The sequence below is a fragment of the Caretta caretta genome, chromosome 1 (genome assembly GCF_965140235.1).
Source record: "Caretta caretta isolate rCarCar2 chromosome 1, rCarCar1.hap1, whole genome shotgun sequence".
NCBI lineage: Eukaryota > Metazoa > Chordata > Testudines > Cheloniidae > Caretta > Caretta caretta.
Genome location: NC_134206.1, coordinates 152196471 through 152221662, shown reverse-complemented (window position 1 = coordinate 152221662; position 25192 = coordinate 152196471). Strand labels below are relative to the sequence as shown.

Below are 25192 nucleotides of genomic sequence, written 5' to 3'. Positions count from 1 at the left end.
ACACCTCAGACATTGAAAAGAGAGTTTTGTTTAACAAGACCCATTAGCACATAGTAAAGGGTAAACAAGGAAATGGCTGGGTATTGTTAGATTAGTTTTGAAAAGGTTAAATAGTTACCAGCGTTTGAACTTGAACAAAAATAGCTGGCAGGGACAGCAAAGTTAGACATTAGGTCATTCAATCCACTCTTTGGCCAGTGCTTTATTGTTCTCTACACCATTTTTTCAAGTAGTTTATTTGGAATTTAAGGAGCAACACTGAAGAACACGCAGAGATGGCTGTGGGAGGCCAAAGAAAGAGACTGCAGAAACACTAAGCTAGGAGCAGACAGCATCCTGGAAGCCTTGGTTGGATAGTATTTCATTAAGGAGGATGTGATTACGAGCACAAAAAGCAGCAGAGAAGTCAAAAAGAACAGAGTAGAGAATCTGAGATTTAGCAAAGAAAAAGTCAAATCCTTGACAAGTCATATCAACAGAGTGAAGGAAGCAGAAGCCAGATTGCAGGGGGTCAAAACATTCATTACCACCCCCCCAGACCTCTGTACATCTCAATTAATCAAAAGCACCATTTTCAACTGTTGCCTAATTTTCTTGCTTCAAACGCAAACTCCATCCTTATAGATAGAACAAATTCGTAATGTTGCACTCATGTAGTTCCTCTCTCTCAGCTGCTTGTCTCAATCCTTTTGCTCAGCCAGTCTCAATCCTCCAAATAGAGCGTTCAGATGCCAAGACCTAGACCTGGCATGGCCAGCAACAGCCCCGAGCTGCAATTACAAGAAAAGTTCTGCTCAGCTGCTGCCTGAAGCATGTCTAGCGTGGACAAAATCTTCAGGGAATTTAGCTAAAATCTTAGAAGTGTCTACCAAGCATATGTTAACTGCAATTTTTCAAAGGCTTATAACTTGGCCAAATTTGTTTGGTTAACAGGGATGGCTAGAGGCCGATTTCTAACATAAAGGCCAATTACAAGCCAAATGTCAAGTCCCTGATCCAAAGCATTAGAGTAGCTGAGCTTTCCAAACAAAACTATAGAATTTTTTTTAACATGGGCAGAACATATTCTTTCCTAGACTTGTTAAATTAAAAACAAAACAGTTTTTAAAAAAAATACAACCGGAGGCTGGAACCCAGGATAGAAAATTTCCACCCAAACAGTTAAAGTTCAGCAAGGTTATAAGCAACTGAAAACTGGGTCTTATAATGGGAAGTGCCAGGCAACCTCTACAGCAGGATCCACCCACCATATGTATATCTATATCTACACACACATTACATATACACTTTGAACTTTCCTCATCAATCTCCAGCCACAGTCATTGGGTTTCACTCTTCCCTTAAATTCCCTCTATCTTCCTGATACCCAGCTACCTAAAACTGAATGTAGTACCGAAACTACAGTGACAGACCCAAACACTGGGATCTCCCTTTTAAAAAAACAACAACAACCACCACCAATCCATAGTTCTGTCAATCAATGGCAGGGCCACCATCCACAAAACAGCTCACAGTCACAAACACCCAACATCAGATGACTATGAGGGTGGGGCGGGGAGGAGGGGAGCTGAAAGGATCTTTTTTCTCACCTCCCAAAAGAGACAATTGCTGAACACAGAATGCGAGCAAGAGCAGCTCCCTCCCCCACATCTGTCAGACCCTGCTGCTGCCTGCAAAACAGACACCCCCTTTGTTGATTTTCAGCAGCACAATGGGCCAGAACAGAAATCAGACAAGAAACCCCCGTTATCACTCCCCCGGACAGCCAGCACCGCAAGCTGCCTCCCCCAACACACCATACACAGGCTTTCTCAACTAAACACAGTCCCACAGCAAACTTTTCCAACCACCTCACCCCCCAAAAGAAGAGAAGAAACGCAGGCAGCGCCAACTCCGAACTTTCGGGGCGGCAGAGGAAGGACTTGGAAGAGTTGCTCTAAGCAAGAAACCACCCCTGGGCACCGCCTGCCAGTCCCCGTACCCTGCCCCCACCCACCCCTGGACACTGCCTGCCACTCCCCCTACCCTGCACCCCCCGGCGCCGCCTGCCACACCCCGTACCCTGCACCCCCGCACCAGTCCCCGTACCCTGCCCCCACCCACAGACCACGTGCCTAAGCCCCCATCAGCCCAGCTCACCCCCCGCACACCCGCCCCGGCGGCGCATCCCATCCCGCCCCGGCAGAGGGGCAGCCCCGGGCACAGACCTCGGCGCGCCGCGCTCCTCTCTCCGGTCCGGGAGCGGCGCACGACCCACTCCGCTCCCCCCCTCAGCCGCAACCCAGCTCGCGGCTCTCGAGACTCCCGGGACGGCCCCCGCTGGCGCTGCCTCTGCGCAAGCGCCGCGGCTCCCCAGCCCCAGCCGGCAGGGGATGAGGCAGCCAGGGCGCTGTGGGCGGGAGCTTCACTGGGAAGGGGCGCCCTGCGCACTGAGGGGCGGGGCGGGGCGGGGCTGACTGACTAGCCTGCCCGCCCCCGCGCCATCTGGAGCGCTGCTCCGCCCCCTGCGCACACTAAACCCTCTTATTCTGGGCCTCAGCCCCCATCTCACCCCTCTAGGGCAGTGGTTCCCAAACTTTAACAACCTGTGAACCCTTTTCAGTAAAATGTCACGTCTCTCGAACCCCCTCCTAAAAAGGAATATTTCCAGGGATTTTCTCCTTTACCTGAGTATAGATGAGAAAAGCAGTGAGCTTGGAAATATAAAATTTATTTTTATATCATGCTTATTACACACTATTTATTATTAATTAGTGTTTATCATTATAGTATTTTTATTACATCATGAAAACGGCAACACTATTCCAAAGATCTCACTGTCGTAGCTTGTATCACTTTGAAAAAGCCTGTTATAAGACAAGGCTCCTATGTTTCATCAAGGAGTATCAGATGTGAAACAGCGTGAAGGGATTTAAGAAGCCAACTCAAAGAGTTCCTCCTACACAAGCATTCAGGTCTTGAGCAGTCCGGGCACACAACGCACGTTCCAACAAAGCTTAAACTTCTTCTTCCTAATAATTTTAGAAACAATACTAGCTGCCTATTTAATTTTAAAAACAGGGGAAAATATCCACCTCCCTTTCCATTTCTTATAAGGAGTCTTGAAGTTTAAATCTCCTCAGTGTGATAGATATGCTTGCTTTGATCTGCTTAGCTCTTGGAAATCCAGGGGCTCCGGCCTGCTGGCCCCGTGCTGCCCGGGGTCCATAGGGACAGCTCTGTCCACCATTAGGGAATTTTTTCCCGAGAACCCCCCGTAACATTTTGCGAACCCCCTGGGGTTCATGGACCCCAGTTTGGGAACCACTGCTCTAGGACCTCCCCGTCTCTTCTCAGGGCAGTTTTTCCCTCAGACTAGAGCCAGCCCCCATCCGCCATTACGGAGAAGGAGTGTTCGCTTTGTGAAAAAGGAGTACTGGTGGCACCTTAGAGATTAACAAATTTTTTTGAGCATAAGCTTTCGTGAGCTATAACTCACTTCATCCGATGCATTCAGAGGAAAATACAGTGGGGAGATTTATATACATAGAGAACAAGAAACAATGGGTGTTACCATACACACTGTAACGAGAGTGATCAGGTAAGGTGAGCTATTACCAGCAGGAGAGCAGGGGAGGCGGGAACCTTTTGTAGTGACAATCAAGGTGGGCCATTTCCAGCAGTTGACAAGAATGTCTGAGGAACAGTGGAGGGAAGAGGAGGGGGGAATAAACATGGGGAAATAGTTTTACTTTGTGTAATGACCCATCCACTCCCATCTTTATTCAAGCCTAAGTTAATTGTATCCAGTTTGCAAATTAATTCCAATTCAGCAGTCTCTCCTTGGAGTCTGTTTTTGAAGTTTTTTTGTTGAAGAATTGCCACTTTTAGGTCTGTAATGGAGTGACAAAGAGATTGAAGTGTTCTCCGACTCGTTTTTGAATGTTATAATTCTTGACATCTGATTTGTGTCCATTTCATAGAATCATAGAATATCAGGGTTGGAAGGGACCTCAGGAAATCATCTAGTCCAACCCCCTGCTCAAAGCAGGACCAATCCCCAACTAAATCATCCCTGCCAGGGCTTTGTCAAGCCTGACCTTAAAAACTTCTAAGGAAGGAGATTCCACTACCTCCCTAGGTAACGCATTCCAGTGTTTCACCACCCTCCTAGTGAAAAAGATTTTCCTTTTTATTCTTTTACGTAGAGACTGTCCAGTTTGACCAATGTACATGGCAGAGGGGCATTGCTGGCACATGATGGCATATATCACATTGGTAGATGTGTAGGTGAACGAGCCTCTGATAGTGTGGCTGATATGATTAGGCCCTATGATGGTGTCCCCTGAATAGATATGTGGACACAGTTGGCAACGGGCTTTGTTGCAAAGATAGGTTCCTGGGTTAGTGGTTCTGTTGTGTGGTGTGTGGTTGCTAGTGAGTATTTGCTTCAGGTTGGGGGGCTGTCTGTAAGCAAGGACTGGCCTGTCTCCCAAGATCTGTGATAGTGATGGGTCGTCCTTCAGGATAGGTTGTAGATCGTTGATCATGCGTTGAAGAGGTTTTAGTTGGGGGCTGAAGGGGATGGCTAGTGGCATTCTGTTATTTTCTTTTTTGGGCCTGTCCTGCAGTAGGTGACTTCTGGGTACTCTTCTGGCTCTGTCAATCTGTTTCTTCACTTCAGCAGGTGGGTGTTGTAGTTGTAAGAATGCTTGATAGAGATCTTGTAGGTATTTGTTCCTGTCTGAGGGGTTGGAGCAAATGCAGTTGTATGGTAGAGCTTGTCTGTAGACAATGGATCGTGTGGTGTGATCTGGGTGAAAGCTGGAGGCTTGTAGGTAGGAATAGCGGTCAGTAGGTTTCCGGTATAGGGTAGTGTTTATGTGACCATCGCTTATTAGCACCGTAGTATCCAGGAAGTGGATCTCTTGTGTAGACTGGTCCAGGCTGAGGTTGATGGTAGGATGGAAATTGTTGAAATCATGGTAGAATTCCTCAAGGGCTTCTTTTCCATGGGTCCAGATAATGAAGATGTCATCAATGTAGCGCAAGTAGAGTAGGGGCATTAGGGGACGAGAGCTGAGGAAGCGTTGTTCTAAGTCAGCCATAAAAATGTTGGCATACTGTGGGGCCATGCGGGTACCCATAGCAGTGCCGCTGATTTGAAGGTATACATTGTCCCCAAATGTGAAATAGTTATAGATGAGGACAAAGTCACAAAGTTCAGCCACCAGGTTTGCCGTGACATTATCGGGGATACAGTTCCTGACGGCTTGTAGTCCATCTTTGTGTGGAATGTTGGCGTAGAGAGCTTCTAAATCCATAGTGGCCAGGATGGTGTTTTCGGGAAGATCACCGATGGATTGTAGTTTCCTCAGGAAGTCAGGGGTGTCTCGAAGATAGCTGGGAGTGCTGGTAGCGTAGGGCCTGAGGAGGGAGTCTACATAGCCAGACAATCCTGCTGTCTGGGTGCCAATGCCTGAGATGATGGGGCGTCCAGGATTTCCAGGTTTATGGATCTTGCGTAGCAGATAGAATACCCCAGGTCGGGGTTCCAGTGGTGTGTCTGTGCGGATTTGTTCTTGTGCTTTTTCAGGGAGTTTCTTGAGCAAATGGTGTAGTTTCTTTTAGTAACCCTCAGTGGGAACAGAGGGTAATGGCTTGTAGAAAAAGGTTCATCCTGGCATAATAAGGTGGTTTTGTATTTTACCATTTTTCTGTATGAGTTCATGCAAGAGGGGGTCCAAAAAGATCTGCAGTCTAAAATTGTATGTAACTATAATTTTTAGTCCTTGAAACTTGCAAATGTACATTAGGTCAGTTTTGCTGAGCACTTCTAGCAGTCTTCATTTTTGATGCTATAATTTCGTAAGGGTTTGCAACAGAAGAACAGGCCAGCTCAAAGAGTTGGTTGTGGATAGAAAGTCTTTCACTGTTAGATACTTCTGATCCAAATGCACTGATGTGTGTTGTTCAGTGGTCTATTTGAAATGGATTGAGGGTCTTTGTCCATCTTCTAGTGCAGTGGTTTTCAACCTGTGATCTGCTGATGCCTTGGGGTCCACAGACTATGTCTAAGATTTCCAAAGGGGCCCACACCTCCATTCGAAATTTTTTAGGTGAAAAAACTTTGAAAACCACTGTCCTAGTGAATATGTTTTTTAAAAAATATATAACCTCAGCTGGCAACTTTGCCATCAGACAGGTTGAGGCCTGAATGGTAGGGAGACTGAACTAAGACTGTGTCTACACTAGTACTTTTGTCGGTGAAACTTTTGTCGGCCAAGGGTGTGAAAAAACACACCCCGACTGACATACATTTCACTGACAAAAGCGCCAGTGTGGACAGTGCTGTGTCAGCGGGAGATGCTTGCCCTCCAACATAGCTACTGCTGTTTATTTGGGGTGGTTTAATTATGCCGACAGGAGAGCTCTCTCCCATCAGCAGGCACAGAGCAGCTACGTGGGAGACCTTATAGCTGCGCAGCTGCAGCAGTACAGCTGTGCCACTGTAAGGTATGTTGTGTAGACATAATTTTAACTTATCTCCCTCCAGACTTAATAAACACTCTTAAACAGGGGTGAAGCACCCTGACAGAGTGCAGTGTGCTGGAAGTTTACATTGCTACTGCTTGTGCTACAGTTTCAGTTGTTCAGTGGATTATGATTTCGGTTTCCAGAGCTGCTTATCCAGCACCTTTCGCCTTTACTATTGTAAACTAACAAATGAATGACAATTAGCACAAAAAGGAATTTGCTAATGGTACAATAGTAGAAGTACACTTACATTTATGGTAACAGAAGATTAAATATAGAATTAGCTATTATATAAATCTTCCTCAATCTCTTTATTGGAACTAGATTTAGAATTAAAAGGCAGATGAGATATTTTCAAATATATTTCACAGCTAATAAACATGGATATTACCATGTTTTAGCACAGTTATTACCAAATATAGGAAGACTGAATGAAAATAACTGAAAGACGTTTTGACAGCCTTAATCAGTAAACAAGGAATTCTATATATGTTCAAAATCCCTTGAGCCATTGGAAGAAGCAATAAATTACTTTGTAAACTAAATAAATGCCCATGGCAATAAAGTGAACTACTAAGGCCTATATAGCCAACATAACCTATTTAGTGCTCTTTGCTTCATCAGGGTCACATTAATTTAAGGAGAGAAATGAAGATGATTTATTGTGTGGACAGTGATTTAGGTTCAAATGGGGTTATTTTAGATTTAAACATATGCAATATGCTCTTCCTAGTTAACCACTTTCCACAGCTTCTAAATCTTCAGCTTCATCTATGGGCCTTCTAGCTGTAATGCTTCTTAATAAATGGGTCTCATTTCACAGAAAGCAATCATTTTCAGCAAGTAAATGAAATACTAGTCAAGAATGATTTCCTGCCAAATTAATTTTAAAAGGTCACATATTAACAGCTTCTAAATAAGCACCTACTTTAAAAAAAAACAGTAATTTAAGCATGTGAATGGCAGGATTAGTACTACAAACAGTAACCACTTACCCAAACAGGAAATTTAAAATAATTTGTATAAGCAGATTTTTGCAAGCACAAATGTTTATACGCACAAACTGCAGGTCCAAAATCACTGGTTGGGCTTGGGGAGTAGGGAGGGAGACTTTGAAATTTTCAATCTCAATTTGTATAATTACAATCTTATTGACACTGAAATAAAATCCCCTTATGAAAGCTAGCTAAAATGCTGAGGATGTAGATATAGATACACTAAACAGGCAAAGGGCATCGATACCAAAGAAAAAGAATAACATAAATCAATATGAAATGTCATTCTATACTATTTTTGGCACATTCACCTTTTTTCCATGTCACAGTAATTTAGCCCATGTGGCACAATCCTAGATTATGAATAGATGTATCATATTAGAGAGTTATACGCCACACTGTTCTGAAAAGGGTATGTTTGGCTCAAGAAAAGCATGACAGGGAGTTTGAAAATTGAACTGAATATTATCAAATGCTAAACATCTGCTTTATATATCAATGTCTGGGGCTAGACTAATAGAACTTTCTAAAATCTTAGCTTTTGCATATTTCCATGTGTCCTAGAATATCATGATTTCTTGACTTGAAAATGAGTGTGCTTTATTAATATAGATTCTGATATGCTTATGACAGCTCTGCACCATTCTCCTCTGGCAAAGCAACTTTAAACACAGCAGATCCAGCCTCTTGAGAATCACTACTTCTGCAGGGGGATCCTCAGGTGACAAAGCTTCTAGCTCCTGGCAGAGGGCAAGGAGGGAGTGGTTGGTTACTAAACCCCATTATTAAACACCAACAATCCCTCCCTCCCCCGCTGCCAAAATTAGGGTGACCAGATGTCCTGATTTTATAGGGACAGTCCCAATTTTGGTGTCTTTTTCTTATATAGGCTCCTATTACCCCACACCCCCGTCCTGATTTTTCACACTTGCTGTCTGGTCACCCTAGCCGAAATAGCTTCTGGGCAGAGGTGCTGGAACAGTTTTTATAGCAGGGGTGCTGAGAGCCATCGAACCAAACTGTAAACCCTGTATATGATGGAAATCACTTCAAGCCAGGGGGTGCGGCAGGACCCCTAGTTCCAGCACCTATGCTTCTGGGGGCTGTCAGCAACTGGTGTAGGTTACAGCCAACTTCAAGCTGTTCTAATTTATGGAATCCATCATCAGGATTGAGTGAATGTAAAGGTGGCTTAAAGTCATCTTTGGGTCCCCTTCAGCTGTTCTAAGTACTCCTCATCTGTATCTAAGGATCTGAGGATCTGAGCTAAGATCTTTAGGAAAGCATATGACTCCTGGTCCTAGTGGCAAATTCAGGAACACATGAACAACAGGACACTGGCACTATGACTTCCATTATACTAAAAGGAGGTAAAATAAACCATTCAGTCTGATGTTTCAAGTGGCCTTAATTTGTTACCTGGGATTTTTCCTTGCCAATGTCACTTCAGAATTGAAGAAGGATTTTTGTTTGCAATTTTGACTATACCTTGTTTCAGTTTGTCCTCTATCAAGTAAAGTTTCCCTTTTCCATTTTTCATTTTTCAATTCTGCCCACATATCTATTCAGGGGACACCATCACAGGGCCTAATAACATCAGCCACACTATCAGAGGCTCGTTCACCTGCACATCCACCAATGTGATATATGCCATCATGTGCCAGCAATGCCCCTCTGCCATGTACATTGGTCAAACTGGACAGTCTCTACGTAAAAGAATAAATGGACACAAATCAGATGTCAAGAATTATAACATTCATAAACCAGTCGGAGAACACTTCAATCTCTCTGGTCACGCAATCACAGACATGAAGGTCGCTATCTTAAAACAAAAAAACTTCAAATCCAGACTCCAGCGAGAAACTGCTGAATTGGAATTCATTTGCAAATTGGATACTATTAATTTAGGCTTAAATAGAGACTGGGAGTGGCTAAGTCATTATGCAAGGTAGCCTGTTTCCTCTTGTTTTTTCCTACCCCCCCCCCCCCAGATGTTCTGGTTTAACTTGGATTTAAACTTGGAGAGTGGTCAGTTTAGATGAGCTATTACCAGCAGGAGAGTGAGTTTGTGTGTGTATGGGTATGGGGGTGGGGGGGATGTGAGAAAACCTGGATCTATGCAGGAAATAGCCCGACTTGATTATGTAAAGAGTTGTCACTTTGGATGGGCTAGCACCAGCAGGAGAGTGAATTTGTGGGGGGGGGTGGAGGGTGAGAAAACCTGGATTTGTGCTGGAAATGGCCCACCTGTTGATCACTTTAGATAAGCTATTACCAGGAGGACAATGGGGTGGGAGGAGGTATTGTTTCATATTCTCTGTGTGTATATAAAGTCTGCTGCAGTTTCCACGGTATACATCTGATGAAGTGAGCTGTGGCTCACGAAAGCTCATGCTCAAATAAATTGGTTAGTCTCTAAGGTGCCACAAGTACTCCTTTTCTTTTTGCGAATACAGACTAACACGGCTGTTCCTCTGAAACTTTTCCATATGGTAACACTTACATCAGAGAAAGAAAGAAATGCTACTGCTGCTTATATTGATTATACTTTTTATAACATTACGCCTGATGAGTTTTGTGGTTCTTAAAACTACTGAAAGAATACATTTGTTCTGTCATATCTTACTGCTTTTCTCATGCCCAAAGGACTATAAATCACATTATAAAGCATCTAAAAAGGTCTACCCAGTAATACTATTAAATATTCCAGTACTTTTTTGATTCTAGTGCTTCTCTAACTACAGAAGGATCATGAATGAATGAATGATTGTAAAAGTTGATGTGAAACTACATAATATTTTTATTGAAAATATTAGTGAATAGCTACTAAGACATTGTAATAGACTGATAGAAGTGGTAAACACATAGTAATATATGTAAAAATATCTTCTACTGTATAGATGTAGCATAAATCCATCCAATGCAACAAAAAGCTGATTCTCAGCAACTGTGTGTACCTGAATCCATCAGGAAGCTTGGGAACTAAGAAATTTGGCCTCAGTGAGATCAGGAGAAGATAGGAGAATCAGATCCATATAAAACAGTCACATTTTAAATGATGGGATTAGAATTCCATTTTGCAATTCAGATGACTATACAAGCCACTTGGACTTCGCTCTTACGGTTTGACATCATCAGAAACTTTTTTAGAATTATAGCCCCATAATTCACTATTTTTTCTTCCCAAAATGAAACAATGTAGTGCAGTGGCATGTAGAGAAACCCAAAGGATCCACAAACAACTATAAAATAAGAAAGAAGAATACATTTTACTACTCCGGGGTCTATTTCTGATAGTTACAGATATATGTATAGCGCATAGCCCCTGGAAACTAACTGCATCTCTGGCCAAACTACCCTCCAGAAGACAAGTTGGCTCCATGTTTGTAGTAGAGCAGAACAAATAAAAACTTCTATGCCAGGGATAAAAGTAACAAAACTACACAGGCATAAGGTTCTCCCCAATATCTGGTCTCCCAATTGAGATGTCTAGCCCTTCTTTCCATAGGCAGAAAATCATCCCCACTATTCCCCACAACCAAGGGGTCGCTTCAATCTGGCTGCTCCTTACCTGATGGCTCCCTTCTCCACTCTGACAGGAAGGCTCTGGACTTTGCCAGTGAGGCCTGTGTAAGGGGTGAGAGCTCCAAAGTCGTCAGTGCCCCCTGAAGTGCTGCTGTGGGAGACACCCCCATGTGCCTCTGACCTCTCCCCTTTATGCCTCTTAGCAGCCCCTGAAGACTGGAGATGAGAGGGCACCCCTTGAAGACAGGAGGGGAAACCGAAGCCATTGAGGACACTCCAAAAAGACACTTAAAGTAAGAATGGCAACTAGGGCCTGGGGATACAGTGTTGGAGGGTCAGGGGTGAGAGGCACATGAGAAGGAGGTACAGAGCACACGGGGAGCTGCAGAGCCAGCTGGCTTGAGGTCAAAGAATTTAGGCTCAGCCCTATTTACACATCTGGAAGGCCGGTGGAGAAACTGTGCCTGCTACACAGGCGGAGGGACCAGAATGCTCATCAGACTATGTAGCAACTCAGATTGGCAGTTCTTCTCCAGGAGGCAGGTGAATAGGAAAGGGCTAAATTCACCTTTACATAGCTGTTAGTAAAGCATTCCCACAGACAAAGTCTGGATTCCAGGAATTTAGTAGTTTCCATTGAGTCTGGCAAGGAAGCTTAAGTGGCACATGAGTCGTGACTCATTAGCTTGCATCTAGCTTCCAAGTCCAAGTTATAGGTGTGAAGGAGAGGGAGCTGACTTTCAATAATTATGAAGATTGTATGTAGGGTGACCAGATAGCAAGTGTGAAAAATCAGGACGGGGGGGTGGGAGGTAATAGCCCTCTATATAAGAAAAAGCCCCAAATATCGGGACTGTCCCTATAAAATCGGGACATTTGGTCACCCTAATTGTATGTGACCTGATTATTGGAATGTGTACTGTATACATATGTTTGGTTTATTTTATTAGCAGGCAGTTGGGGAAATAAGCAGGAAGGCCAGACAATGGCTCCATATAAATCACCTCCTGGTAAACACGTCAAGGGTTAAGAGACAATGCCTGAGCTAGTAACAATGAAGAACCTGCTTCCTTGGTTCCAGCCCAGTTACACAGCTTGTTTGTCCAGGCTGGGAGCCAAAAGTTCAAAAGCACATTAAAAATGCAAAGGGCCCTCTCTGACCTGAGGTCAGGCAGCTGTCAGGGAGCTATTTACAGGGACTAGACTGACACAGATGCCCATTTAGGGGTCTGAAGAAAGTAGGCCTTCCTAAGCTTCCAGTGAGGGTAATGAATCTTAGGTCAGGGAAAGATGTGTAGATGTCTAATTGTTTTAAAATATTTTTTTGTTTTATGTTATCCTTGCTCCTACTGTTAAAATTAAACAATACTTCGGCTCAGCAAGGCTGTCTGGTTACTGAATTTACCACTGATCACAAGCTCCCCAATGGAAGACCCACAGGTACCTGAACCCAGTTGGACCTGTTGGGGTATGCATGGTCAATATTCAGGCATTGCAGTCAAAATCCTACTCTAAAAGTACACCAATTGGGGGAAATCCTCCCTAGGAGAGGAAAAGATAAGAGGCAGGAGGCCTACGCCTGTTGGGGTGCACTCGGAGACTCGAGAGGGGTCAGTGGTGCAGCCAGCCCTGCAACTGTGATAATATGTATCTTTCTAGAAATGAAATCATTACTGCAAAATACACTGTATACCTTAGGAATTCAAATATGCATATAAAGAAAATATGAAAACATTTGCCCATATGAATTTTCTTTTTCTTATGGAAGTAGGAAAGAGTAATGTGATCTTTTATCTAGATGCCCTTAGCACAGCAGTAGAACTTGCTCGAAACAGCTGGGCTAAACCCCCAAAAGAGAGGTGAATTATAACTTACTGTATGTAATAATCTTGGGGTTTATTAACAACAAACCAATGAATGAGACAGGAATAAAACTTTTATTAAAAATAAACTATAAAGCTTCTGTGGTGAATTGCTGTACATGTATACAATGGTAAGGGGGAGGTTATTTTTTAGCATCACATGGCATTTTTGCTGTGCATCCTACAATAATGTAAAGGAAATTTGAGCTGCTAAATTCCCTGTGCATTGCACTGAAAACATTCCCCTGGCTGTCACCATTCCATATAAATGTAACAAATTGATCATCTCTTTGTCAGTAAACAAAACAAAACTATTGTATAGGACAGAAGTTCCTAAAATGTTGTATCAGACATCTGGCACATGTCCAGTGTTCACAATATTCAACATTTCCTGCTCCATTAATTTCTTTCATCTCTATGACTACCAACCAGTATCACACATTTTAGCTCTTTGCATTGAAAGCGCTGTATCTGAAATTTACGTTGGCAAAGCACAATGGCTGTTTTTCAATTAAGTCACTTAATTTTGAAATTACTTGAGGAGTTTTACCTAGGACAAAGGAGAAGCAGTAATCACTACATAGAATTCTACAGTATTTTCCAGAGGATTCTCTCATTTCTCCCCTCCAGTTCTTCTGCTTCAAGATCTTGTGCTGCTGCAGCCTTCCTCAGAGCCAAGAAGGGCTAGGACAGATTAGCCACTCTTTGGAGCCCATAAAAGCTGCTCCTTAATCAGCCAGAGGGGTTGCTATAGACCAGGGGTGGGCAAAATTTTTGGCTCGAGGGCCACATCTGGGTGGGGAAATTGTATGTAGGGCCATGAATGTAGGGCTGGGGCAGGGGGTTGGGGTGCGGGAGGGAGTGCAGAGTGTGGGAGGGAGTTGCGGTGTGCAGGAAGGGACTCAGGGCAAGGGGTTGGAGGGCAGGAGGGGTGTGGGGTGAGGGCAGGGGGTTGGGATGCAGGAGGGGGTGTGGAGTGTGGGAGGGGGCTGAAGGGAGGTGGTTGCAGGGCAGGAGGGGTATGACAGGGGGCTCAGGGCAGGGGGTTGGGGTGCAGGGTGCAGGAGGGGTTCAGGGGGTGGGCTCCGGCCCGGCATCGCTTACCTCGAGCGGCTCCAGGGTGGCAGCGGTGCTAAGGCAGGCTCTCTGCCTGCTCTGGCCCCGCGCCGCTCCCAGAAGTGGTCAGCATGTCCGGCAGTGGGTCCTGGGGGTGGGACGGACAAGGCGGCTCCGCCACACACTGCCCTGGCCTGTGGATACCACCCCTGAAGTGCCCATTGGCTGCCGTTCCCTGTTCCCAGCCTATGGGAGCTGCAGGGACATGCAGGCAAGGGCAGCGCACGGAGCCCTCTTCCCCCTTCTCCCACAGAGACTGCAGGGACATGGTGCTGGCTGCTTCCAGGAGCGGCGCAGGCCAGGGCGGTCAGGGAGCCTGCCTTAGCCCTGCTGCGCCACAGGGCTGGCAATCCCGCAGGCTGGATTGAAAGCCCTGATGGGCCAAATCTGGCCTGTGGGCCATAGTTTGCCCTCCCCTGATGTAGACTGATGGCAATGATGAAAAGCATTCCTAGGGGCTGAGTTTATTGCCTTTGCAGTGACCCCCAAACCCTGATGGATGCCACTATTCACAGCTGCTATTGCACTGGAGCAATGTCTATCAAAGACTCCACATCAGAAGTCAAGTCTAACTAGACAGCTGCTTACTACATTAGGTGGATTTATATCATATTCATGAATTATAAATTGCTGGATTATTTACACTGGTTGAAGTGTGTTTAAACATTACTGTCTGTATAGTACTTTAGATAAACTCAAACATATTCATTTTTTAAAATCATCCATTATTATTCCAGCACAGGGTCAATGGAATGTCTAGTGTTCTGAATGGCTGAACAGTCGGGTCTACATGGTTTCTGCACTTTGAAAAATTAGTTTGAGTTCCTGTGTTCCCTTTCCAAACACTTACTCTGTCAGGCTTTTTCTTCTATCTCTTCAGACAAATAACATAATGAATTGTCATCCAGTTATGTGTAGAGCATTGTGCTTTATATCTAAGAAGATATTCACTTGTATCAATATAAATCACATCTCAGTGCTGTTGATCAGTGATACTTTCAAATAACTTGTACTTCAGGACATATACTGTTGTTTGTTTAGCATATACCTCAAATGGATTGGATCCCTCTACATGTCCCACAAAAGTGCTCTCCCTATCTTTCTAATCTGGTGCAGTGTTTGACTTTCTTAATGGCTTCTGGGATGTTGATGGGGAGTGATTAAAGAAACATTTTTAAGACAGGCTGACTAGTTTAGCACTACAGTTCCTCTTCATACCGCAAATCCAACACTGTAGGGTCTGACACTGTAACATGCTTAGATCAAAATTTTCAAACCTCATAACCTAAGAATGGGCACCTACATACAGACTGAGGCACCTAAGGGTATGCTTACACAGAAAAGAAAACCCTGTGGCTGGCCCATGCCAGCTGACCGAGGCTCACGGGGCTCAGGCTGTGGGGCTGTTCCATTGCAGTACAGATTTCTGGGCTCAGGCTGGAGTTCGGTCGCTAGGATCCTGTGAGGTGGGAGGGTCCCAGAGCTTGGGCTCTAGCCCAAGCCTGGAAGTTTACACAGCAATGAAACGGCCCGCAGCCTGAGCCAGGTGAGCTGAAGTCAACCGGCACAGGCCAACTGTGGGTTTTTCTTTGCTGTGTAGGCATACCCTAAGTGACCTGCTGCTGCGTAGCTTCATCTCTCACTTAAATGAAAGATACATAGCCAACAAAATAATCCTGCTCTTAAAATGTAATCTGCCAGACATGGACAAAATTCTGGTTTCAGTAATATTTGTGAAGATCAGTGACTTCCAGGAAATTGCTTTGGATTCACAACTGCTGTAATGAAGAAGAGAATGTAGCACTGTGAGTTTAAGATATGCTTCCCAAAGTTGTGGGCAGAGCAGAAGGATAATAGAAAAGGAGAAGTAATTATTTTATTTTCTAATATTATATAAACCTTTTTAAAATCCATATGTTACAAAAAATAAATATACAACTATGTATAACAAGACTGTGCTGGTCATCTCATTATCCTTGAGACATCACAAGCAACTTAGAGTTCTTTCCTGTGGTTTACAATGAATAAACATCCTTGTTAGACAATATTTTTTAGTCTATTATTCTGCTTATAACACATATTTGATACAGATAGTGAAACTGATCATGCCGCACGTTGTTGCTATACAAAAAAGCAAAATACCCCAAGTAAAAAGCCCAAAATAAGTTTAAATTACTGGAAATTGACTTATTTGGCATTTTCTTATCATATACCCATCCGAATTACATCAAAGCAACATTTTATACTGACAAGTGCTGTTCTACATAACATCTGGCCTAAAATACTCATTTCTCAAAAGTTTCTATTATCAAAAATTCTACTGAAAATTGTCAGCATAAGAAAGCATAAACATTGTATTAGTTTTAAATTGATCGTTCTAGACTCAGTGTGAAATTCCTAACTTTTGCTCTTGGACAACATTCTCCATTGTCTTCCAGTTCATAAAGACTAGAATTTACCCATCAACACAGGGACCGCAGGAAGTCAGCAATGAAGGTGACCTTCCATGGTTCCACTGCATGAGGGGCCTTGTTGGTGGACTCTTCACCTTATGTAGGGTTTTTGTGGGTAGGGAATATAGGATTGGGTCCAAAGGGAGCATATAAGGCTTGATTCAACTCCTGGTATATGAGCTCCAACCAAAGTGCCCTTGCATGTTTAAAAGAGACACCTGTGGGGAGTGGAGTGTGGATGGAATCCACTGGTGCAACATAATCTAGGTGTAGTACTGATGTGTTCACTGGTGGGTAGCTTGAGTAACATACTGTGCCCACACAGCAGAGGCCACCCAGGACCAATTTCCCAGTGTGAACTAGCCATTGTTTTGCAGCCATTCCAGAACGGCATCAGTTAGTAGGCTGAGCAGTACAAAGGAGTTTGGTAAGCCTAACACATGACTGTGCCTCTGGTCATCCCAGTAGATAGACATCACCCTGGTGGAATGATACATGTGCTTAATGAATGTGATAGACACAGAGACAAGTTTTAACTTCACAGTAGTCTAGCGTCTCCTTGGGCAGTTGTGAGTTAGGACTTGTCTACGTGGGGAAGTTTAGTCGTATAATTATACTGGTATAGTTAAATTGGTGTAACTCCCTGCGTGGAGACTTTTATTCCAGAATCAGAGTTTCCACTCATATAGTTATTCTGGTATAACTCCATAGGTAAAACTATACTGGTATAATTATGCTAGTGAAATAGACAAATCCTTAGAGTATGTCTTCACTGAAGAATCAACTCAAGTTAGTTACACTGGTGTGGGGCACTAAGATTTCTAAGGTCATATCTGTGATGGGTAGGATCACAGAAACCCCCTTGGGGCTGCCACCTGATGTGCCAAGACTACTTCTACCCCTGCTTTCCCTGCCAGCTTGGAACTCCAGCACCCTGTATTGCTGAGCCAGACACACCAGTCTGCTCCCACACAGATGCTGGGTCTGAACCACGTGCCCCAAAGCGGCAGACTTAACTGAAAGCAATTTAATAAGTGTTCCTGTTTTTAACACTCAGATGCCCTACTCCCAATGGGGTCCAAACCCCAAATAAATCCATTTTACCCTGTATAAAGCTTATACAGGGTAAACTCATAAATTGGTCGCCCTCTATAACATTGATAGAAAGATATGCACAGCTGTTTCCCCCCCCCCCCCAGGTATTAATACATACTCTGGGTTAATTAATGAGTAAAAAGTGATTTTATTAAATACAGAAAATAGGATTTAAGTGGTTCCAAGTAATAATAGACAGAACAAAGTGAATTACCAGGCAAAAAAAAATAGAACATGCAAGTCTATGTCTAATACAGTAAGAACTCTGAATACAGATAAAAACCTCACCCTTAGAGGAATTCCAGTAAGCTTCCTTTTACAGACTAGACTCCTTCTAGTCTGGGACCAGCAATCGCTCACACCCCCTGTAGTTACTGTCCTTTGTTCCAGTTTCTTTCAAGTACCTTTGGGGGTGGAGAGGCTATCTCCTTAGCCAGCTGAAGACAAAATGGAGGGGTCTCCCACAGGCTTAAATAGACTTTCTCTTGTGTGTGGAGATCCCCTTCTCTCTCCTATGCAAAGTCCAACTCCAAGATGCAGTTTTGGAGTCACATGGGCAAGTCACATGTCCATGCAGGACTCAGAACTTACAGGTAGCAGCCATGGTTCACATGCTTCCTTGACAGGTTTCAGAGTAACAGCCGTGTTAGTCTGTATTCGCAAAAAGAAAAGGAGTACTTGTGGCACCTTAGAGACTAACCAATTTATTTGAGCATGAGCTTTCGTGAGCTACAGCTCACTTCATCGGATGCATACTGTGGAAACTGCAGAAGACATTATATACACAGAGACCATGAAACAATACCTCCTCCCACCCCACTCTCCTGCTGGTAATAGTTTATCTAAAGTGATCATCAAGTTGGGCCATTTCCAGCACAAATCCAGGTTTTCTCACCCTCCCCCCCCCCCCCCCACACACACACAAACTCACTCTCCTGCTGGTAATAGCCCATCCAAAGTGACCACTCTCTTTAAAATGTGTATGATAATCAAGGTGGGCCATTTCCAGCACAAATCCAGGTTTTCTCACCCCCCCCCCCACACACACACAAACTCACTCTCCTGCTGGCAATAGCTCATCCAAACTGACCACTCTCCTTACAATGTGCATGATAATCAAGGTGGGCCATTTCCAGCACAAATCCAGGTTTTCTCACCCCCCCCCCCACACACAAACTCACTCTCCTGCTGGCAATAGCTCATCCAAACTGACCACTCTCCTTACAATGTGCATGATAATCAAGGTGGGCCATTTCCAGCATAAATCCAAGTTTAACCAGAACGTGGGGGGTGTGTGTGTGTGTGTGTGTAGAAAAAAACAAGGGGAGTTCCCAGAAGTCACCTACTACAGGACAGGCCTAACAAAGAAAATAACAGAATGCCACTGGCCGTCACCTTCAGCCCCCAACTAAAACCCCTCCAACGCATTATTAAGGATCTACAACCTATCCTGAAGGATGACCCAACACTCTCACAAATCTTGGGAGACAGGCCAGTCCTTGCCTACAGACAGCCCCGCAACCTGAAGCAAATACTCACCAACAACCACATACCACACAACAGAACCACTAACCCAGGAACCTATCCTTGCAACAAAGCCCGTTGCCAACTGTGCCCACATATCTATTCAGGGGACACCACCAAAGGGCCTAATAACATCAGCCACACTATCAGAGGCTCGTTCACCTGCACATCCACCAATGTGATACACGCCATCGTGTGCCAGCAATGCCCCTCTGCCATGTACATTGGTCAAACTGGACAGTCTCTACGTAAAAGAATAAATGGACACAAATCAGATGTCAAGAATTATAACATTCATAACCAGTCGGAGAACACTTCAATCTCTCTGGTCACGCAATCACAGACATGAAGGTCGCTATCTTACAACAAAAAAACTTCAAATCCAGACTCCAGCGAGAAACTGCTGAATTGGAATTCATTTGCAAATTGGATACTATTAATTTAGGCTTAAATAGAACCTGGGAGTGGCTAAGTCATTATGCAAGGTAGCCTATTTCCCCTTGTTTTTTTCTACACCTCCCCCCCCCCCCCCCGACGTTCTGGTTAAACTTGGATTTATGCTGGAAATGGCCCACCTTGATTATCATGCACATTGTAAGGAGAGTGGTCAGTTTGGATGAGCTATTGCCAGCAGGAGAGTGAGTTTGTGTGTGTACGGAGGTGGGGGGTGAGAAAACCTGGATTTGTGCTGGAAATGACCCACCTTGATTATCATGCACATTGTAGGGAGAGTGGTCGCTTTGGATAAGCTATTACCAGCAGGAGAGTGAGTTTTTGTGTGTGTGTTTTTTTGAAAAAAACAAGGGGGTGGGGGGGTGAGAAAACCTGTATTTGTGCTGGAAATGGCCCACCTTGATTTTCATACACATTGTGAGGACAGTGGTCACTTTGGATAAGCTATTTCCAGCAGGAGAGTGAGTTTGTGTGTGTGGTTTTTGGAGGGGGGTGGGGGGGTGAGAAAACCTGGATTTGTGCTGGAAATGGCCCACCTTGATTATCATACACATTTTAAAGAGAGTGGTCACTTTGGATGGGCTATTACCAGCAGGAGAGTGAGTTTGTGTGTGTGTGTGTGTGGGGGGGGGGGGGGGGGCGGAGGGTGAGAAAACCTGGATTTGTGCTGGAAATGGCCCAACTTGATGATCACTTTAGCTCACGAAAGCTCATGCTCAAATAAATTGGTTAGTCTCTAAGGTGCCACAAGTACTCCTTTTCTTTTTAGATAAGCTATTACCAGCAGGAGGGTGGGGTGGGAGGAGGTATTGTTTCATGGTCTCTGTGTATATAATGTCTTCTGTAGTTTCCGCAGTATGCATCCGAGGAAGTGAGCTGTAGCTCACGAAAGCTCATGCTCAAATAAATTGGTTAGTCTCTATGGTGCCACAAGTACTCCTTTTCTTTATGCTTCCTTGAATGTCCTCAGGTAGACTTGTTATGTGGATTGGAGCATTCCAAGATCCATTGTTCGCTAAGTGCTTCTTGACTGAGCACCTAATTTGCACATTCCTCTCTCAGAAACTGACCAAATGCTTTAGAAAGGTTACTTGAAAATCAATCCAGTACATAGCCAATATTCATAACTTCAAATACAAAAATGATACATGCATACAAATAGGATTAATATATTCAGTAGATCATAATCTTTACATAGATATGTTACATGGCAAATGTAGCATAAAACATATTCCAGTTATGTCATATATATATATATTCATAAGCATATTTCCCTAAAGCCTTATGGGGGCACCATCACAATATCCCATGGTTCTTAACACTGCAGTAAACTGAGCTGCTCCTTTAATCCTTGTGTAGTGTGTTATATGCAGGGCCAGTTCTAGGGTTCCATTATTGGGGGAGGGGGATGGGAAGTAGGTATTTTGTGGCCAGCGGATGTCGATATGTAAAAACAACGAATCTTTCAGGACTTCCGGGGCTAGCTGGACTCCTGGAAAATCTTGGATTTTAAGCTTTTAAAAAAGTAAAATTTGGTTCCTGAATCACTATTTTGCTGTGATTTATAATTTGGGCCTTTCTGACAATAATTTGGGGCCCCCTGAAGATCATTTAGGGTGGAGGCGAAGTTAGAAGTATGCCCACACTTAAATTCATGGTTTTTGGGTGTGGAGAGGACTCAAGTTAGGGGCAACACTCAAATTATAACTTGAGTTAACTATGCAGTGAAGACAAGGCCTCTGTCATCTCACATTAGCCTAACTCGACAGAGAGTAACCACACTGCAGAACAGCAATCAAGTTCCATACTTCTGCTCTCATGCCCTATGTCCACCCTGGCACAGCATGCATTTCTGAGACATGCAAAGATTTGGCAGACGAAGGATAATAAATAAATAAATAATGCCTAGCTCTTATATGGCAATTTTCATCAGTAAATCTCAAAGTGCTTTACAAAGAAGGTAAGCATCATTTCCCCCATTTTACAGATGGGTATATCTGTACCATCAATAGCACCTGCACACTTTAGGAATCTCATACATTCAAACCCCACAATTATTTAGGGTTTCAGAGTAGCAACCGTGTTAGTCTGTATTTGCAAAAAGAAAAGGAGGACTTGTCGCACTTTAGAGACTAACGAATTTATTTGAGCATAAGCTTTCGTGAGCTACAACTCACTTCATCGGATGCATTCAGTGGAAAATACAGTGAGGAAAAGACTCCTCACTGTATTTTCCATATTCTGTGTGTATATAAATCTCCTCACTGTATTTTCCACTGAATGCATCCGATGAAGTGAGCTGTAGCTCACGAAAGCTTATGCAGAATTATTTAGGGGTATTTCCCAATTTAAACGGTCTAGGTTGTAGTAGAGCAATAATTGCCTTGCCACCCTCCATAACCACTGTGTCAGTCAAGGATTTGCCAACTCCAAAGTGACTGTTACAGATCTATTAGTAATCTGGGGTTACCAGCTTCCGCAGAACAATAGCAACAGATTTATGGACAATTATTATCTCTCTCAACCGGGTGTTCTGGTGCTCAAGGATCCGGGTGAGCTCTTCCCACAGCTCCAGGAGCGTGGCTTTCCCCATACCAAAGTTCGGGGCCCTCTTCTGGTCATCCCATCTTTCCATCGTGGTGTAGTGTAGTCCCACTGCTAGAGGTGAAAGAAAGACGGTACAGTATGGCGTACCGATAAGAAAGCCGGTACACAGCCAACCGTACTGGCAGGACCGCTGATGCGGGGCGGGGCAAAAGGGGCAGCTGTCCCAGGGCCAAGCAATTTAAAAGGGCCTGCGGCTCCAGCAGCGATTTATAGGCCCAGGGCTCCTGGCTGCTGCTACTGCTACCATGCCAGCGGCCAGAGCCCCAGGCCCTTTAAATAGCCTCTGGAGCCCCGGGCAGCACAGGCTGAGCAGTGCTGAAGGGCTGGCTGTGGGAGTCTGGCCCCAGCCCCACCCCTTCTGCCCGAGGCCCCGCCCCTTCCGGGACCCAGAGTCACCCCCCCACACCTTGCCCAGGACGCTGGCAGCCTTGCATAGTGGTAAGTCCCTTAAGTTACTATCACCCCTGCCCACTGCTCTATGCTTGTGGTCCTGGTCCAGAAGCAGTGGTCTGCATAGTGAAGTCTTCCATGAAAGATAGCATCAGCTGGGTTCATACCTCCAAGTCCACATGGTCTGACTTTTTCTCCTTGTGCTTGTAACAGCAGGCCTTTGGCACTTTCTTCTTTGGGCAAAATGTTGGCTCTTAACCAACATTGCTAAAACCCATTTCTCCATCATCTCAAAGTGAAGGTTACAACCCTTCACCAGTGTGGTCCTTTCACCACCATGTCACCTCTAAGCCTATCCTAGAAAGAAGACTCAACAGTGTTGAGAGATCAATACAGAGTGCAATACAGATGTCTTCTGCAGCAGCTCTCACTCAAATCTAACTGATTACTAACTGAACAGACAGTTATATACTGGAGTAATTTCATCAGTGTTACATTGATAGACTGTTCCCAGGCTTTTGTAGACAATAGAAATTATGCAGACACATAGGGACAACTTCAGCTCTGGTGGAAAGCAAAACATTTTCATGCAATTATCCGAGTGAGTGTCCTATGATTCTTCATTACACAACCCCATATATTGTAAAAATCTACAGCTTCCTACTTTTGATATTAAAATAAGTGTAATGATACTGTATATGGTATTATTATATGTTGTTTCTCTTTATTTAATAACCAAAACATGCATGACTATTTAAAGGAGTCTAAAATATGTAGAAAGCAAAGTATTTACTTTGCATTTAAAAACTAAACATAAAGCCTATGGCTCTATTCTTAGTGATACAGGGCTCACCCTTTTACTGCTAGTATAATCTCTGTAAATATAAGAGGTTTGTAAGCACAATCATTAACTTATTAAAATCCATATAAATTGTCTTCTAATTTCAGAAACTGATGTCAGAGGATTTACACCACAGCTGAATTTGGCCCATGGATTCCAGTTCAAGCCATATGAATACATTCTGAGAACTAATTAAAAGGCACTGTTCTGGTTTAAAAAATCCTTTCATATATTGTAGAAGGCTTCTGAACTTATTAAAAACTGAAGACTTTTAAAATGTGATTTATTAATGCTTCTTTTACTTCATGTCTCAGTCTGGAGAAAGAAAATAGACTCGTGAATTTTTCTTTCAGCTTTTTATAACACTGATATCATTAGATTGTAAATACTGACGGGAAGGTTTTTAAAATCACATTTGTATAGGAATTTAAAAAAAAAAGAAACTGTCTTGTTGGTTATAGGTTTTGTAAAGGTTTGTTCTCACAAAACTTAAAATTTGGGTCAAAAGTGAGTTGAGTATTTGTCTGATCCTCTAGGAAACAGGTTAAATATACCTTGAAAAGCACATCTAGCAATACGTACTGTCATAAAAATAAAGGGAAGGGTACCCACCTTTCTGTATAAAGTGCTATAAAATCCCTCCTGGCCAGAGGCAACATCCTGTTACCTGTAAAGGGTTAAGAAGCTAAGATAACCTCACTGGCACCTGACCAAAATGACCAATGAGGAGACAAGATACTTTCAAAGCTGGGGCGGGGATAAAGGGTCTCTGTCTGTGTGATGCTTTTGCCGGGAACAGATCAGGAATGCAGTCTCAGAAACCCTGTTAAGTTAGTAAGTAATCTAGCTAGAAATGCATTAGATTTCCTTTTGTTTAATGGCTAGTAAAATAAGCTGTGCTGAATGGAATGTATATTCCTGTTTTTGTGTCTTTTTGTAACTTAAGGTTTTATCTAGAGGGATTCTCTATGTTTTGAATCTGATTACCCTGTAAGGTATTTACCATCCTGATTTTACAGAGGAGATTCGTTTACCTTTTCTTTAATTAAAATTCTTCTTTTAAGAACCTGATTGCTTTTTCATTCTTCTTAAGATCCAAGGGTTTGCGTCTGTGTTCACCTGTACAAATTGGTGAGGATTTTTATCAAGCCTTCTCCAGGAAAGGGGGTGTAGGGCTTGGGGGGATATTTTTGGGGAAGACTTCTCCAAGTGGGCTGTTTCTCCGCTCTTTGTTCGACACGCTTGGTGGTGACAGCATAGGGTTCAAGGACAAGGCAAAGTTTGTGCCTTGGGGAAGTTTTTAACCTAAGCTGGTAAGAATAAGCTTAGGGGGCTTTTCATGCAGGTCCCCACATCTGTACCCTAGAGTTCAGAGTGGGGAAGGAACCTTGACACATACAGATAAAAGTTTCTGAAATTGGGGGCTTAAAGTTAGGAACCTAAATCTGTATGTAGACACCTAAACAATGGTGGCCTGATTTTCCAATGGTGCTGTCAAAGTTCCTCCCCCACTCTGAACTCTAGGGTACAGATGTGGGGACCTGCATGAAAAACCTCCTAAGCTTATCTTTACCAGCTTAGGTCAAAACTTCCCCAAGGTACAAAATATTCCACCCGTCGTCCTTGGATTGGCCGCTACCACCACCAAACTAATACTGGTTACTGGGGAAGAGCTGTTTGGACGCGTCTTTCCCCCCAAAATACTTCCCAAAACCTTGCACCCCACTTCCTGGACAAGGTTTGGTAAAAAGCCTCACCAATTTGCCTAGGTGACTACAGACCCAGACCCTTGGATCTTAAGAACAATGAACAATC

The 25192-nt window shown here is 43.7% G+C and overlaps 1 protein-coding gene across 12 annotated transcripts in view; it reads right to left on the bottom strand.

The window, feature by feature from the left end:
- PRRG1 (proline rich and Gla domain 1) overlaps nucleotides 1–2402 on the bottom strand; it is a 98168-nt gene extending 95766 nt beyond the window's left edge. For 2 of the 12 annotated variants that reach the window (XM_075132142.1, XM_075132154.1), the window contains exons 1-3: nucleotides 2208–2274; nucleotides 1590–1670; nucleotides 570–770 (exon numbers count right to left, since the gene is read on the bottom strand). The gene's annotated coding sequence lies outside the window, so the exon portion shown is untranslated. Of the gene's footprint in view, nucleotides 1–569; nucleotides 771–1589; nucleotides 1671–1855; nucleotides 1920–2207 lie in introns of those variants that run through there. The other 10 variants (XM_075132147.1, XM_075132156.1, XM_075132161.1 and 7 more) reach the window with 9 other exon arrangements.
- Between the last annotated feature and the right edge of the window lie 22790 nt (nucleotides 2403–25192).